This window comes from Crinia signifera, chromosome 6 (assembly GCF_055691185.1).
Source record: "Crinia signifera chromosome 6, ASM5569118v1, whole genome shotgun sequence".
Taxonomy (NCBI): domain Eukaryota; kingdom Metazoa; phylum Chordata; class Amphibia; order Anura; family Myobatrachidae; genus Crinia; species Crinia signifera.
In genome coordinates, this window is record NC_139222.1 from 64,658,290 (window position 1) to 64,675,270 (window position 16,981).

Sequence of the window (16,981 nt, forward strand, 5' to 3'; positions counted from 1 at the left end):
AGCCGTCATTCCGCGTCATTCTGCATGTAAAATATGTGTAATGGTCTTAGCAAGAAGTATACCTAAAATATAGTTGATATGTGCAATAATTTCAGAAATATTAATATAAAAGTCATTTTCTCCCATTATAGTCAATTGAGATTCCTTATCAGCAGTGTCATTCCATTGTCATTCCACTGTCATTCCTTTTAGTACATCCCGTTTGACGCTGAGTGTCACACACTACAGATCTGATTGCCACTGGTGCAAATCTGATTGTTAAGTTAAAGGCTGCGGAATTTATTTCTAAGAGTCGGACTGCTTTCCTTTTTGAGTAAGTAAAGGTGCATACACACTGTACAATTTTTTTTTTTTTTTTTACCAATTTTGTTGAGACATTTCCATTGAACCCAGTGTCCTGGATGAAAGATGTTGACGAAAGATATTGGTGACAGACGGATGATGATGCGCATACCTGCCAGATGTTCATCAAGATTGTTCGTCAACTGTGCATGCAGCTCAATTTGTATATATTTCAAAAAGAGCCTATAAACTATAGCTAGATCTTTCATCTGTTGTTAATATCTTTCGTCCAGGACACTGGATTCAAGGGAAATGTCTTTCAACGAAATTGGTCAAAAAATTGGACGGTGTGTATGCACCTTAAAGGTGCATACACACTGTACAATTTTATTGACCAACTTTTTTGACCAACTTTGTTAATTTCGGCAATTCTGAATGAAATTGGTCAAAATATCTTTCAGTGCGTTTGCGATGAATGATGATGCGCATACCTGCCAGTTGTTCATCAAGATTGTTAGTCAACTGTGCATGCAGCTCAGTTTGGATATCTTTCAAAAAGAGCCTATAAACTGTAGCTAGATCTTTCGTCCAGGACACTGGGTTCAATGGAAACGTCTTTCAATGAAATTGGTCAAAAAAATTGTACAGTGTGTATGCACCATAAGGGTGTCACAAATTGTATGCTGCCATACTCTCTTCTAGTGGACCAGGTGCCCCACATTGGCATCATGGTAAGTTAATTAGAAGGGGGGGCTCAGGCTGGAGTGTTTTAATGTTGTGAGGAATGTAGTTGTATCTAGTGTAATGATGTATTATGTAGTGTAGTGTAGCCCCCAGAAGGGACTTCAGTATGTTCAGAAAGCACATCCCGTCCTGTAGGTCAGGCCTGGCCAACCTGTGGCTCTCCATATGTTGTGAAACTACAAATCCCAGCATGCCTTGGCACAGTTTTAACACTACCTTATAGCAAAACTGTGTCAAGGCATGATGGGATTTGTAGTTTAGCAACATCTGGAGAGCCACAGGTTGGCCGGGCCTGCTGTAGGTGTTACCTCTATTAAGTCCTTTGGGGGAGGAGTGTCATTCTAAGGTGCCCTGGGCCCCCCCGAAGGCTTAATACAGTACCTGTCTGCCTGCTTTATTTGTGAATACTCCCTGTACCTCCATGAGGAAGCAACAGTAGTGCAGGCCCTGTGAGTATATGTATTTAAATCACAACAGAATTTGCTGTTCTATATAAGAAACTGTTAATAAATAAATAAAAAATCTATATCGATAGATATGTAAAGGCAGAGTCCGCACTCAATCGCTTAAATCTTCAAGGGGGGGGTGCTCCAACAGATGATTGAACATCATAAAGTATATAGAATGAAGAAATGGGCACTCACCAAGGACTTAATCAGCAACATCAATTTATTGTAGGTACATCCGACGTAACGTAACGTTTCGATCTAGTATAGATCGTCATCAGGAACATGTACAGCAGATAAGGTCAAGCTCATATTCGGCACAGGCAACCTGGTATCCATCCTCCAGAGAGGATACAATTGTATGGCCTCACCGGGCCAGTCTATATACCTAAGTCCCGGAAGTGATGTCATCACTTCCTGGTTGTACACTGTCGCGTGTCAAAACAGCGAAATAACTGTATATAAATCACTCAAACCGATCCCCAAGCGTGTATGGGCATCGGAGTAAATATAGAACAAAGACAGCGGGTGCAGAAGGTCCAAATTCACAACGTTACTCGGCTTAATACGTCCGACCGGAAGTCTCTCGTGCGTTCCACCGCGCCGGCGGACATGACGTTTTGCGTTCCACCAGCCGCGCGAACTGAGGAAAAGAAGGCTGGGAACTACCGCATCACCGGAAGTATCCCCTGCGTTCCATCCATGTCAGCAGCGGAAGGTGCTGCGTGTCAGTTGTAGCTAAGCAACAGATTAACGCATCTTGTGCTACATCCGGCTAATATGTAGAAAAGCCTTAGCGCGTTGTCATAGTAACCCCTATGTCACTCTGCCGCTGTGTCCATCAGGTGACCGCAAAGCAGTCACAGGAACGGAACCTATTTATTGAATCAATCGCTCAGTGTACAAGATATATAGAGCAGCCCAGGTGAAGATCACTAGTACTGGCAAATAATAATAAACATAAACAAACAAAATAAGGTATATACATATTAATAAATGGCCATATAAGGCCTAATTTTTTAATTTTGTAGTTTTAAACATTTTTATAGTTTTATATTTTTATAAAAATTAAATTCTGTTCAGGTATTAGAAGTATAATACCTATACATATGGTTATATCTTCATCATACGTATGGGAGCAATATAGCTCGCGTAAATATCATATCTATACACACCAAAGGTATGACACAAATAATTTAAGCAAAATAGAATAAACAAAATAGAATAAACAGAATCAAATAAACAAACACGAACAGCCTAGAGACACCAACCCTAACTTCAAAAAAGCAAAAAAATCCAAACTGAGAAAAATGGAAAACTTAATCATAAAACTGAAAAAACAGGGAAAAGGTACTGGGTCATTTTATCTCAGGAAAATAGATAATGGATTTGTTTCATTAAGTCCCTTAGGCGCAAGGGTATCCAGCTCAAAGATCCACTTCGATTCTCTTTTCTTGAGCATAGTGTCTCTATCCCCACCCCTTACGGGTTTTGGGATGTGATCAATCAACATGCATCGTAGACTTGCCACACTGTGACCGACTTTGGCGAAATGCTTCGCAACAGGCTTGTCTGATGTCTTAGTTTCTAAGGCCGCCCTGATTGAAGTGCGGTGATTCGCCATTCTGTCCCTAAAATTACGTTTGGTCAGGCCTACGTAATACAGGCCACATGGACAGATTAAAATGTAAATTACGTATATCGATAGATAGATAGCGAGAGAGATATCTATCAGTGAAATACATATGGATGACTGCCCTATGGTGGAATTCTCTCCCAACCCTTCCTCATCACAGCCTATCCTTTCTACGACACAGTTTAAATGAGTTCGGTATGACTCATTGGCGGCCAGGATCCCGGGGGTCTGTATACCGACATCGTAATCCCAGCTGCTGGTATTCAGACAGGGTGAGCGCAAAAAGTCCCCACTTTACCCCTCCCAGCTGCAATTTCTTTCACCTACTCCTTAATTTTTTTTATACCAGCCATTCATTATATGTATTCTCAGCATTCATTCTATTTGTTACCCCCCCCCCCACACACACACACACACACATTTGCATATCTTGCCTCACAGTCACTGCTTATGAAATATAATTAATGATACAGACTTCTGTTGCTTGGAGTGTGCTGCTTGGTCCTCCAGCACTCAGGGTGAACTACATTAATAAAATGAAATAACAAATAAAACAATGGTTTTATGTAATACTGTGGTAATGGAGCAGATTACAGCCTTGTCTTGGTATTGCAGATCTAACATTCCCTTATATTAAATGATGCTTTGTGCAGCGTATGGTTAGTGTTTCTGTACAGCTAAAATATTAGTATATTGTGCATATGACTTATCCTTGTCATACTGGGCCTGTATCTCATCCACATGTACATTTTCAATTGTTTTCAACAGGATGCCTTAAAATCATGTCAATGTCAGCAAAGATCATGCTAGAAGAATCACGTCAGTATACAGATGCCAGCATCCCGACTGCCCTCACGAGACTGGCGATGGAGCTCTGAATGGAACAGGACACCGATGCCAGGATACAGACAGCCGTAATCCCATTTGGTAAGTAATCAGGGCAGCTGAGATTGCAGCCAGGGAAGGGGGGGTTTAAGATGTGTACACACAATGATTTTTCTGTCCAATCTGTCTGGTGGGAACAAAAATCTGGAAATGTATGGGAGAAAATGACAATCGATCAAATGCTCCCAAACCACGAAAAATGCATACAAATGATCAGTTTAATTTGATAAATCAAATGATTTATTTATTTATTATTTATTAACAGTTTCTTATATAGCGCACACAGATTACGCAGCGCTGTACAGAGATCATTTTGAACATTCACATCAGTCCCTGCCCCAGTGGAGCTTACAATCTATATTCCCTACCACATGTACACGCAGACATTCTAGGGTTAATTTTGTTGGGAGCCAATTAACCTACCTGTATATTTTTGGAATGTGGGAGGAAACCGGAGTACCCGGAGGAAACCCACGCAGGCACGGGGAGAATATACAAACTCTGCACAGTTAGGGCCATGGTGGGGATCGAACCCATGACCTCAGTGCTGTGTGGCAGTAATGCTAACCATTACACCATCCGTGATTTAACCAATTTATCTGAATTACTATGGTTTTACAGCATTTGGGAACAAATGGTTGAGTCTCATATGCTGCCATACATTGCCAGATTTTTGTTCCCACCAGGTAGATTGGACAGATAAATCTGTAGGTGTGTACCCAGCATTAGTTTTAGCGCTAGTGGGCGGACTTAAGGTTAGGCTGTGGGGATAGGAAGGTAACGGTTAGGCTGCAGGGACGGGAAGGTTAGGAACCAAGGGGGGTGTTAGATGTTGGCGATGTGGTATGGGGGTTAGTATTAGGCACTAGTGGGAAGGGTTAGGGTGCAGTCTAGATATTCCCTTTTGTAATGGTGGGGTAAGTATTATGACCGATGGCATCCTAAATGCTAGGATACTACATGTATCTTTGCAAAAAAAAAACGAACCCGGGATTGTTTTAAAACCTGTGTAATTTCTCACTTTTGCCTGGGGTTTCTTTCTGCGTGGGTCTGTATCCCAAAATTTAGTGCTAGTGGCCCATGCTTTGGTGCCTCAATATAATGATTTCATCCAAAATGTAAGGTATGCCTATTCCAGATAATTGCCATCAATTTAAACATTTGAAGTGTAGCTCTGCCAGTCAGAATCAAGGTATTGCATGTAGGAGACAGAGCTACACTTCAAAGGTTACATTTGATGCTATAAGTCTGGAAGAATAGGCATCAATGTAACCAACTTTTTGGGTGAATCAGAATGATGAAATCAGTTGATGTCAATGTTTTAAAAGGATAGGCATCAGTTCAGTTTCCTAGTATATTACCTGTTTATTTTTAAAGAACAGAGGGGTAGATTTAATAAGCTCAGTGAAGTGATAGTGTCTGGTTTTTATCACCGGCCAATCAGCTCCTACCTGTCATTTTTAAAACTAAGCCTGTAACTTCACAGTTAGGAGCTGATTGGTCGGTGATAAAAACCGGACATTTTATCACTTCACCGAGCTTAATAAATCTGCCCCTAAATTGAGGAACAATCTGCTGTATATTCTGTGCCAGCCTATTGCAGGATCATTCAAATACAACACGTATTGGACGAATACCTCTTGGCTTCACTGGAGTTTGGACTTTAATACCTTAAATTTTGGTTCAAGTCCTAATATTGTAATATATATCCTAATATTCAGGCACCATACCACTATTGTGGTGTATGTTCTAGTTTATGTTGTTCAGCCTTCAGGGAACAGTTGTTGGGCTGCCTTTAGTTGTGTTTCATATATTGTTTTCTAAATTGTTGTAGCGTGTTTTTGAAAATTGGGGTTATGTATAATAATATCAAGTTTCCACTCTGGAAACCTATTCGAAGAGTAAGAGGGCCCTTGGACACAGTTGTCCACTGTGGGTTTACCCTGTACCCTTATGGGCAATCCCGACATTAACTATATCTGTTTTTGTATGGTGCTTTGCATAATAGCATCATGCGGTATATTGACCTCCTGTACAGTGTTGTGCGTTTAAATTTGATAGTGCGTTTAAATTTGATAGGTTTGTAAACTAATACAAAAACTTACTTGAATGGTTTCCCCCTTCTCACTAGGGCAGCTACTCTATTGAATATTGAGGTTTTTGGGTACCTGAGGAAAAAGTTTGCAATGTTGGAAGAGGAAGCCTAAGTCTTCAATCACTCTGGATTTTATGAACAGCTTGGTGGTGGGACACAGGATACAGTTCTGCAGAGTCTCTGAAGATGCTGGGCAAGAATTTTATGGATTTCGATGCACAGGTAAATATAGATTTTAATTTGTTTTCCCAATTTCTCATATTATCCTTTTAAGTTTCCCCATCCCCCTACTGTCACTACAATGTCTGCTAGGGTGGTAGAAGTAAGAGTGAGTGGCATGGTTGACAGGGTGTCGGAAAGTGCAAAAGAGAGGAGCTAGAAGGAGGAGAGGGGTGGTCAGGGAAAGCTTCATGGAAAAAGAGGGGATGAGAGAACGAGAGGAGCGAGACATAGCATTCTGAAAGAGAAAGGGGGTTGAGGAAGAGAAGGATTGCAAGCAGGAGTAAGAATGTCAGGGATAGACTGGAGCAGGAGTCAATGTCAGAGAGAGAAGGGGGAGTGGAGGTGTCGCAAAGACAACGAAAGAGCGTGTTGTGGAGAGAAAGGGGTTAGACAGAGAGGATGTCCGAAAGCTAGAGTGATGATGCCGGGGAGAGGAGGGTGATAGTGCCACTAAGGGAGAGACTGTGAGAGGGAGGAAAGAGGGGAAACTGGAGTACAGAGGGGAGAAAGACCAGGGGCTGAGAGAGATGAGTGGCGAGATGGAGTAAGAGTGAGGGTCGAAAGAAGGGGTGGGGAATAGAGCAGGGCAGTAGGGTACAAGGGGAGAGAAAGGATAGATAGCAGCTGAGAGAGAGTTTGACAGACTGGGTGGGGGCAGAGCATGGGAGAGAGAAAGGGGGGCCTGGGACAGAGCAAAAGAGGAGACAGGGAGAGGGTGAGCCAACAAGAGGCGAAAGGGGTTGAGGCAACAGTGAGACGACGGGGCTAAGCTGACGGGGGTGAGACTATGGGGCGAGAGGGTGAGGTGATTAGGGGTGAGAGGGGGTAAGGTGACTGGGTGATTCCACAGGGAGTGAGGGGGGCTTTGTGGAAAAAGAGGTAATGAGAGAACGAGAGGTACAAGAGAAAGTGTTCTGATAGAGAAAGGAGGACAAGGAAGAGAAGGGTTACGAGCAGGAGTAAAACTGTCAGGGAGAGACTGGAGCAAATGTCAGTGTCTGAGAGAAGGGGGGAGTGGAAGTGTTGCAAAGACAGCGAAAGAGCATGTCGCAGAGAGAAAGGGGGTAGACAGATAGAGCGACGGTGTCAAGGAGAGCGCTAGAGTGATGATGCTAGGGATAGGAGGGTGATAGAGCAAGGGAGAGACTGACTGAAAGGGAGGAAAGAGGGGAAACTGGATTTGATAGGGGAGAAAGACCAGGGACTGAGATAGATAAGTGGTGAGATGGAGTAAGAGTGAGGGTTGAAAGAAGGGGCAGGGGGACTAGAGCGGGGCAGTGGGGTACAAGGGGAGAGAAAGGATAGATGGGTGCTGAGAGAGAGAGGGTGACTAACAGGGGGTGGGGGCAGAGCATGGCAGAGAGAAAGGGGATCCTGGGACAGAGCAAAAGAGGAAAGACAGGGTGGGGGCGAGAGGGTGAGCCAACGGGAGACGAGAGGGGTTGAGGCAACAGTGAGGTGCCGGGGCTAAGCTGGCAGGGGTGAGACTATTGGGTGAGAGGGTGAGCTGACTAGGGGTGAGGTGATGGGGTGATTCCACAGGGAGTGAGAGGGGCTTTGTGGAAAAAGAGGTAATGTGAGAACGAGAAGTGCAAGAGAAAGCGTTCTGATAGAGAAAGGGGGATGAGGAAGAGAAGGGTTACGAGCTGGAGTAAGAATGTCAGGGAGAGACTGGAGCAAGTGTCAGTGTCAAAGAGAGAAGGGGGGAGTGGAAGCGTTGCAAAGACAACGAAAGAGCATGTCGTAGAGAGAAAGAGGGTAGACAGAGAGAGGGTGTCAAGGAGAGAGCTAGAGAGATGATGCTGGGGAGAGGAGGGTGGTAGAGCAAGGGAGAGACTGCCAGAGAGGGAAGAAAGCGGGGAAACTGGAGTAGAGAGGAGAGAAAGACCAGGGGCTGAGAGAGATGAGTGGCAAGATGGAGTAAAGGCCCCCATACACTAGGGCGACTTGTCCTTAGGACAAGTCGCCCCCGACTTCCCCCTGAGCTTCCCCGGCTGCTCCCCGGGGGAGCTTGATTAGACTGGCACTTGATGTGCCATTTTTTACATGTGATAAATCGTCTCGATTTATCACATGTAAAAAACCCGGGGAGCAGGGGGGTGGGGGCTACAGAGGGAGCTGCGGGGACATGTGACATCTTCTAAACAGAAAGTGAATATTTATGTTACAGAGAGATAAAGATTAAACTGTTTACAAGTCCCTGTAAATGAATTCCTGGGCCGGGGCTGCAAGTAGGTTAATATGTGCGTGGATGGAAATGCAGCGTGTCCTCAGACATACCCAGAAACTGGAGAAGTGAGATTACAGGACGCCAGTGACCAGCCACCTGTCCCTCGCACACGCACAGGACCTGCGCTCACCTTCCGATCGCTGCCAACACGGCCTCCATGAGACACGCATTCCATCACGGACAAGAGTTGCGGCGGACAGCGTCTGTGTCCCCCGCTGCTGGGGACGCTGTCCCCCAGCGTCTGTGCGGCAAGGCGGTAGAGGGAAGCTGCGGGGGACACAGGCGGCATAGAGCCGGCGGGAGCTGTCAGTGCAAGAAAAAAAAAGCCTATACAATGAATGGGCTGCCTGTGATTGGCTGAGCGCTCTCTCAGCCAATTGCTGACTGGCTGAGAGAGCGCTCAGCCAATCACAGGCCGCCCATGCATTGTATGGGCTTTTTTTTTTCTTATTCAATACTGACAGCTCCCGCCGGCTCCCCCTGCCCGGCTCTATGCCGCCTGTGTCCCCCGCAGCGTCCCCAGCCCCCCCTCCTCCCTCCACCGCCGCGCCGCCCCACTAGGTCCCAAGTCGGGTGGTCGGACGTGCAGCAGGTCCGACCACCCGACGCAGATCCGATGCGCACGGGACCGCGCATCGGATCTGAGGGGACATCCAAACTAGCCGATTTTGGTCCGATTTCTGCCAGATCCGACTGATCTGGCTGAAATCTGACCAAAATCGGCTAGTGTATGGGGGCCTTAAGAGTGAGGGTTGAAAGAAGGGGTAGGGGGAATAGAGCAGGGCAGGGGATGCAAGGGGAGAGAAAGGATAGACAGCAGCTGAGAGAGCGGGTGACAGACAGGTGGTGGGGGCAGAGTATGGGAGAGAGAAATAGGGTACTGGGACAGAGTAAAAGAGGAAAGACGGGGAGAGGGTGAGTCAACAGGAGGTGTGAGGGGGTAAGGCAACAGTGAGGCGACGGTGCTAAGCTGGCGGGGGTGAGACGTTGGGGCGAGAGGGTGAAGTGACTAGGGGTGAGAGGGGATGGGGTGACAGGGTGATTGCACAGGGAGTGAGAGGAGCTTTGTGGAGAAAGGAGGTAATGGGAGAACAACATCAGTGAGAGGGCTTGAGGTAACAGTGAGGCAACGGGGGTAAGCTGACAGAGGTGAGACGATGGGGCGAGAAAGTGAGGGTCTCTCCCTAGTCACCTCACCCCTGTCAGCTTACACCTGTTGCCTCACTGTTACCTCAAGCCCTCTCACTGATGTTGACTCACCCCCTCTCGCCCCCACCCTGTCTTTACTCTTTCACTCTGTCCCAAGCCCCTTTCTCTCTCCCATGCTCTGTCTCCACCCCTGGTCGGTCAGCGCCTCTCTCATCTGCTGTCTATCCTTTCTCTCCCCTTGTACCCCCCTGCCCCTTCTTTCAACCCTCACTCTTACTCCATCTCGCCACTCATCTCTCTCAGCACCTGGTCTTTCTTCCTTCTCTACTCCAGTTTCCCCTTTCCTCCCTCTCTGGCAGTCTCTCCCTTGTACTATCACCCTCCTTTCCCCGGCATCATCTCTCTAGCTCTCTCCTTGACACCATCTCTCTGTCTACCCTCTTTCTCTCTGCGACATGCTCTTTCGTTGTCTTTGCAACACTTCCACTCCCCCCTTTTCTCTCTGACACTGACACTTGCTCCAGTCTCTCCCTGACAGTCTTACTCTTGCTCGCAACCCCTTCTCTTCCTCATCCCCCTTCCTCTATCGGAACGCTTTCTCTTGCACCTCTCATTCTCCTATTACCTCCTTTCTCCACAAAGCTCCTCTCACTCCCTGTGCAATCACCCTGTCACCCCATCCCCTCTCACCCCTAGTCACTTCACCCTATCGCCCCATCGGCTCACCCCCGTCAGCTTAGCCCCGTCGCCTCACTGTTGCCTCAACCACTCTTGCCTCCTGTTGGCTCACCCTCTCGCCCCCACCCTGTCTCTCCTCTTTTGCTCTACCTCTGGCCCCTTTTTCCCTCCCATGCTCTATCCCCACCTCCTTTCTGTTACCCTCTCTCTCAGCTGCTGTCTATCCTTTCTCTCCCCTTGTACCCACCTGCCCTGCTCTATTCCCCCTGCCCCTTCTTTCAACCCTCACTCTTACTCCATCTTGCCACTCATCTCTCTCAGCCCCTGGTCTTTCTCTCCTCTCTACTCCAGTTTCCCCTCTTTCCTCCCTCTCTGGCAGTCTCTCCCTTGCTCTACCACCCTCCTCTCCCCGGCATCATCTCTCTAGCTCTCTCCTTGACACCCTCTCTCTCTGTCTACCCTCTTTCTCTCTACGACATGCTCTTTCGTTGTCTTTGCAACGCTTCCACTCCCCCCTTCTCTCTTTGACACTGACACTTGCTCCAGTCTCTCCCTGACAGTCTTACTCTTGCTCGCAACCCTTCTCTTCCTCATCCCCTTTTCTCTATCGGAACGCTTTCTCTTGCACCTCACGTTCTCTCATTACCTCTTTCTTCACAAAGCTCCTCTTGCTCCCTGTGCAATCACCCCATCACCTCACCCCCTCTCACCTCTAGTCACCTCACCCTCTCGCCCCATAGTCTCACCCCCGCCAGCTTAGCCCCGTCGCCTCACTGTTGCCTCAACCACTCTCGCCTCGTGTTGGCTCACCCTCTCCCTGTCTTTCCTCTTCTGCTCTGTCCCAGGACCCCCTTTCTCTCTCACATGCTTTGCCCCCGCCCCCTGTCTGTCACTCTCTCTCTCAGCTGCTGTCTATCCTTTCTCTCCCCTTGTACCCCACTGCCCTGCTTTGTTCCCCCTGCCCCTTCTTTCATCCCTCACTCTTACTCCATCTTGCCACTCATCTCTCTCAGCCCCCTGGTCCTTCTCCCCTCTGCATTCTAGTTTCCCCCTTTCCTCCCTCTCTGGCAGTCTCTCCCTTGTACTATCGCCCTCCTCTCCCCAGCATCATCTCTCTAGCTCTCTCCTTGACACCCTCTCTCTCTGTCTACCCTCTTTCTCTCCGCAACACGCTCTTTCATTGTCTTTGCAACACTACCACTCCCCCTTCTCTCTTTGACACTGACACTTGCTTCAGTCTCTCCCTGACATTCTTACTCCTCCTCGCAGCCCTTCTCTTCCTCATCCCCCTTTCTCTATCGGAACACTTTCTCTTGCACCTCTCATTCTCTCATTACCTCTTTCTCCACAAAGCTACTCTTGCCCCCTGTGCAATCACCCCATCACCTCACCCCTAGTCACCTCACCCTCTCACCCCACCGTCTCACTCACACCAGCTTAGCACCGTTGCCTCACTGTTGCCTTAACCCCTTTTGCCTCCTGTTGGCTCACCCTCTCGCTGTCTTTGCTCTTTTGCTCTGTCCCAATCCCCTTTCTCTCTCCTATACTCCGCCCCCACCACCTGTCTGTCACCCTCTCTCTCAGCTGCTGTCTGTCCTTTCTCTCCCCTTGTACCCCCCCCCCCCCTGCCCTGCTCTATTTCCCCTGCCCCTTCTTTCAACCCTCACTCTTAAGGTGCGTACACACATTACAGATTTTCTGTCTGATCTATCTGGTGGGAATAAAAACCTGGAAATGTATGGGAGCATATGACAATCAAAAATTTCCACCCAAATGCAGGAAAACAGAAAAATAAATATATGCTTTGATAAGTTTGTTATATCGGAATGATTTAATCAATTTGTATGACTGATCACTGTTAGTTCAAGCGTTTGGGAACAATTTTTTGATTGTCAGTTGCTCCCATACATTTCCAGGTTTTTGTTCCCACCAGATAGATCAGACTGAAAATCTGTACGTGTGTACTCACCTTTACTCCATCTCGCCACTCATCTCTCTCAGCTCCTGGTCTTTCTCACCTCTCTACTCCAGTTTCCCCTCTTTCCTCCCTCTCTGGCAGTCTCTCCCTTGCTCTACCACCCTCCTCTCCATGGCATCATCTCTCTAGCTCTCTCCTTGACACCCTCTCTCTCTCGGTCTACCCCCTCTCTCACCACGATGTACTCTTTTGTTGTCTTTGTGACATCTCCACTCCCCCTTTCTCTCTGACATTGGCTCTTCCTCTATTCTCTCCCTGACATTCTTACTCCTACTCGCAACCCTTCTCTTCCTTTTCCCCCTTTCTCTATCAGAACGCTTTCTCTGGCACCTTTCGTTCTCTCATAACCTCTTATTCCACAAAGTTCCTCTCGCTCCCAGTGGAATCACCCCTTCACCTCGCCCCCTCTCACCCCTAGTCACCTCACCCTCCCGCCCCATCGTCTCACACCTGCCAGCTTAGCGCCATCACCTCACTGTTTCCTTAACTTCTCTCATCTCCTGTTGGCTCACCCTCTCGCCCCCACCCTGTCCTTCCTCTTTTGCTCTGTCCCAGGCCCCCCTTTCTCTCTCCCATGCTCTGCCCCCACCCACTGTCTGTCACCCACTCTCTTAGCTGCTGTCTATCCTTTCTCTACCCTTGTACTCCACTCCCCTCCTCTATTCCTCCTGCCCCTTCTTTCAACCCTCACTCTTACTCCATCTCGCCACTCATCTCTCTCAGCCCCTGGTCTTTCTCCCCTCTCTACTCCAGTTTCCCCTCTTTCCTCTCTCTCTGGAGTCTCTCCCTTGCTCTACCACCCTCCTCTCCACGGCATCATCTCTCTAGCTCTCTGACATCCTCTTTCTGTCTAACCCCTTTCTCTCTGACATACTCTTTCATTGTCTATGTGACACCCCCACTCTCCCCTCCTCTCTCTGAAACTGACTCTTGATCCAGTCTCTCTTTGACATTGTTACTCCTGCTCGCAATCCTTCTCTTCCTCATCCCCCTTTCTCTATCAGAACGCTTTCTCTTGCACCTCTCGTTCTCTCATTACCTCTTATTCCACAAAGCTCTTTCCCTGACCACCCCTCTCCCACTTTCTAGCTCCTCTTTTGCTCTTTCTGACACCTGTCTCTCACACCACTCACTCTTACTTCTGACACCCTAACAGGCCTTGGACAATAGGGGGGTGGGTTAGCTTAAAAGCATAATATGTGATGGGATAGTCACAAAGTAGTACTTATCTTTATAAAGTTAAAGGTCCCTTGGACCATTAACTTTATATATGCTCTAAGCAATTTTTTTGCTTAGAGCAAATACTAATAGTATACGTTTTCAGTCCTTGATCATAAGGCATCATGCTTTGTGGTGTTATGCTGTAAGCTGCCATCCTGGCGGCTTCAGTACTGTGTTTAGCTTGCATTACTTAATCCGAATACAAAGGTTTTTAAGATACAGTCCAGGTTTATTTACTATACACTGAGTAGCCATGCCCTCAATACAATGCTGGACCACCTTTTGTCCTTAATACTGCATGGATTCTTCTTGACATGGACTCCTTGATGTTAGTAGAGGTGGTATGAGGAATCTGATACCATATCAGATGAACTGCACTTTCCAATTCCTTAAGGTATCTCTCTTTGCAGATGATATGCTGCTTTTTGTGTCAAACCCAGCTTCCAGTGTTCCTGTGATAATGAAACTAATTTGGGACCAAGCCCTCTTTTACCCATACTCTCCTGCTGGCCTTCTACATTCTGATCTCCGTAGCATTCCCACTGACTTTAAACCTAACATCATGTTCAGAGACACATATGCCACATGGCTCTCTTTAAACATAAAATTACATCGGAATCATCATAGTTCTCCATATGTCCCTGTCTGGGGTAACCCTGTGTTATCCCCCCCCCCCCCCCCATTCTCTATTAACTTTCTACCACTGGAAGGAAAACGGTCTTGATGTTCTATCCAATGTCTTTGATCCTGGGGGACATCTGTATCCATTCTCTGCTCTCCAAGAGCAATTTACAATCTCTTCTCAACAATTTTACATGTACCTGCAGTTACGTCGTCATGTTTTGTCTCTCCACAAACCGGGATATTTTCAGAGTTCGCCTGATCCTATAAACACTCAGTTGAGGCTGCTACTTACCAAACGGTATCATACCAAGATTCTTTACTCTCAATTGATAGATACTGCTGCTACCACTACATGGACTAATATTATAACACCTTGGACTCCATTTATTCCTCACATAACAGAAATGACCTATTTATCAAAGAACTACGATATGGCCTACAACACCTCGAATCTGCATATCTTCAGGAGGTACCCTTCTGCTTTCTCCATAGGGCGTACATATCTCTGGCTCAAAGAAAGCACTTTGTATTAGAGGAAACAGGTACTTGTCAGAAATGCCATCACTCTTCAGCTACCTTCCAGCATTGTGGAAAAATAAAACGTTTCTGGCATAAGGTCACCTCATTCATCAATAAGCTGCTTATTCAACCTTCTTGCTTATGTTTTCTTACACTTTTTTTCGGGGAATCTACAGACAGAGGCTTCCACAACCATTCCTGATTAGAATTTTAACAATCTCTAAAAAAACTCATCCTAATTCACTGGACCTCCAAAAACCCTCCTACCCTCAATGAACTGTTACAACAACTACACCTTCTCTAGTTGGAAAAACAGTCCACCATGACCTCCTATAATGATAAACTTTCCCTGCAGTTCTACAACACGTGGAAAACAGTCATCCTTTCCCTCCCCATCGCAACTCAAAAAGATATCTTACAGCCATTCTCCATTTCATCATGGTGCAATGCCCGGGTGTAACACCCAATGGAATTACAACTATTTCTGAAGTAGCCACCTCAGAAAACTCTTGCAGCAGGATACCCCATTAACATAACAGGATGTACTTGATCTGCGATAACACTCAAATACCCTTGGCCATTCAGACGTTGTTCCACAGGAATCAAATGACCCAACCAATGCCAAGAAAACATCCCCCAAACCATAAGATTGCCTCTACCCACTTGAAGTGTTGTCGAAATGCAGTTGGGGTCCATGCTTTTGTGCTGTATTCTCCATACTCGCACCCTGCCATCTGCATGGTGTAATTGAAAACATCGGACCACATGAACCTTTACCAGCTGTCTACTGTCCAATTCTTATGAACTGGAGACGTCTGCTCTTGTTCAAGACAGACAGTAGAGGCTTTCGAACAGGTCATCGGCTTCCATATCCTATACGGCTAAGTTTCGTTCAGAGACCTTCACAGTTGCTCTTTGATCAAGATTTCCGCAATTTGATGTCATGTTGCTCTTCTGTTGGACTGGACAGATTCAGTAGTTTGTGACGACCACAAGCCTGACGATGAGACCAGGTTTTCTGCTTGGTAGTCTACTCTCTGTAAACATTAATAACTGCTGCTTTCGAACACTTCACAAGTGCAGCTGTTTTGCCGAAACTGGTTCTAACGGTTCAAGCGCCTATAATCATCCCGTGTTCAAACTCGGTTATTCACGTTTTTACCCATTTCTTTGCAAGCAACACCGTGCAATTGATGCTTCGTTTGTCCTGCATTCCCTTTATTATAGCTATCTGGCCCTCTAGCAGCAACAACTTGAAGTTATGGCCGATCAACACTCAGTGTATATCCAGTTCTTTAACTTCCTGTAGGGTGCTTAATCAGTATAAAATGTGTCATTGGTATTGTTTAATTTTTATTGTTTCCACTTCTCACTAGGGCAGCTACTCAATTGAATATTGAGGTTTTTGGGTATCCATTGGCCAAGAGAAAGCAAATGTCTTCTAACACTGGATATTATATAAGGCTTGTTGGTGGACGTACAAGAGGTCTTCAGGGTGCAGTGTCTCTGAAGATGCTGGAACAGAAGTTTAAGAATTTCAAAGCACAGGTAAATATTTCCATTTAACCCCTTCCCGACATTTGACGTACATTTACGTCATGGTCGGGATGTACTTCCCGACAGCAGACATGTCTCTGCATGCCCAGGGGGGGTGGCGATGCCTCCCCCCCGTCGGCGATCGCTGTGATTGGCTGTTCAAATGTGAACAGCCAATTACAGCGTTTTCTGTGTACCGGCGAATAACGTTCGCCGGTGACACAGGGATCGGTGGTGATTGGTGCTGTAAAGTACAGCACCAATCACCACGGGGTGTAAGGGTGACACTGGTGTCACCCCACCCGCCCCCAAAGGCCGTGATTGGTTCGTCGGACCGACGGACCAATCACAGCCATGGAGGGTGATTTAAACTAACGGTGAGTGCACTGCAGACGACATTCCGGTCTGGAATTGCGTGCAGTGCGGTCACCGTGCCTATCTGCCGTGATACTGACCTGATCCTTGCAAATACTTACCTGATCCTTGCAAATACCTTACCTGATCACCTGATCACTGCTTTTAGCGTGCTGGATGCTTCCTGGATCTGACTTCTTGTGACTTCCTGCTGCTGCTGCAGTGTGATAGAGTTATAGATAGAGAGATAGAGAGAGATAGAGAGATAGTGACAAGAGTGCTATATTTTGTGTCTGCTACCCCCCCTTTTTGGGGGTGCAGGTTTTTTTTTATATATATATAACTGTCAGTGCTGCTGCTGCAGTGTCATAGTGAGAGATAG

At 46.7% G+C, this 16,981-nt stretch overlaps 1 long non-coding RNA gene across 2 annotated transcripts; it reads left to right on the forward strand.

The window, feature by feature from the left end:
- The first annotated feature begins 3,880 nt into the window (after positions 1–3,880).
- Positions 3,881–16,225, forward strand: LOC146006957 (uncharacterized). 2 transcript variants are annotated; one of them, XR_014444145.1, is made up of 3 exons: positions 3,881–4,035; positions 6,125–6,310; positions 16,086–16,225. It is a non-coding gene; the product is annotated as an uncharacterized LOC146006957 (long non-coding RNA). The 2 variants fall into 2 exon arrangements; XR_014444144.1 differs by having other exon boundaries at positions 6,130–6,310.
- Positions 16,226–16,981: the final 756 nt, after the last annotated feature.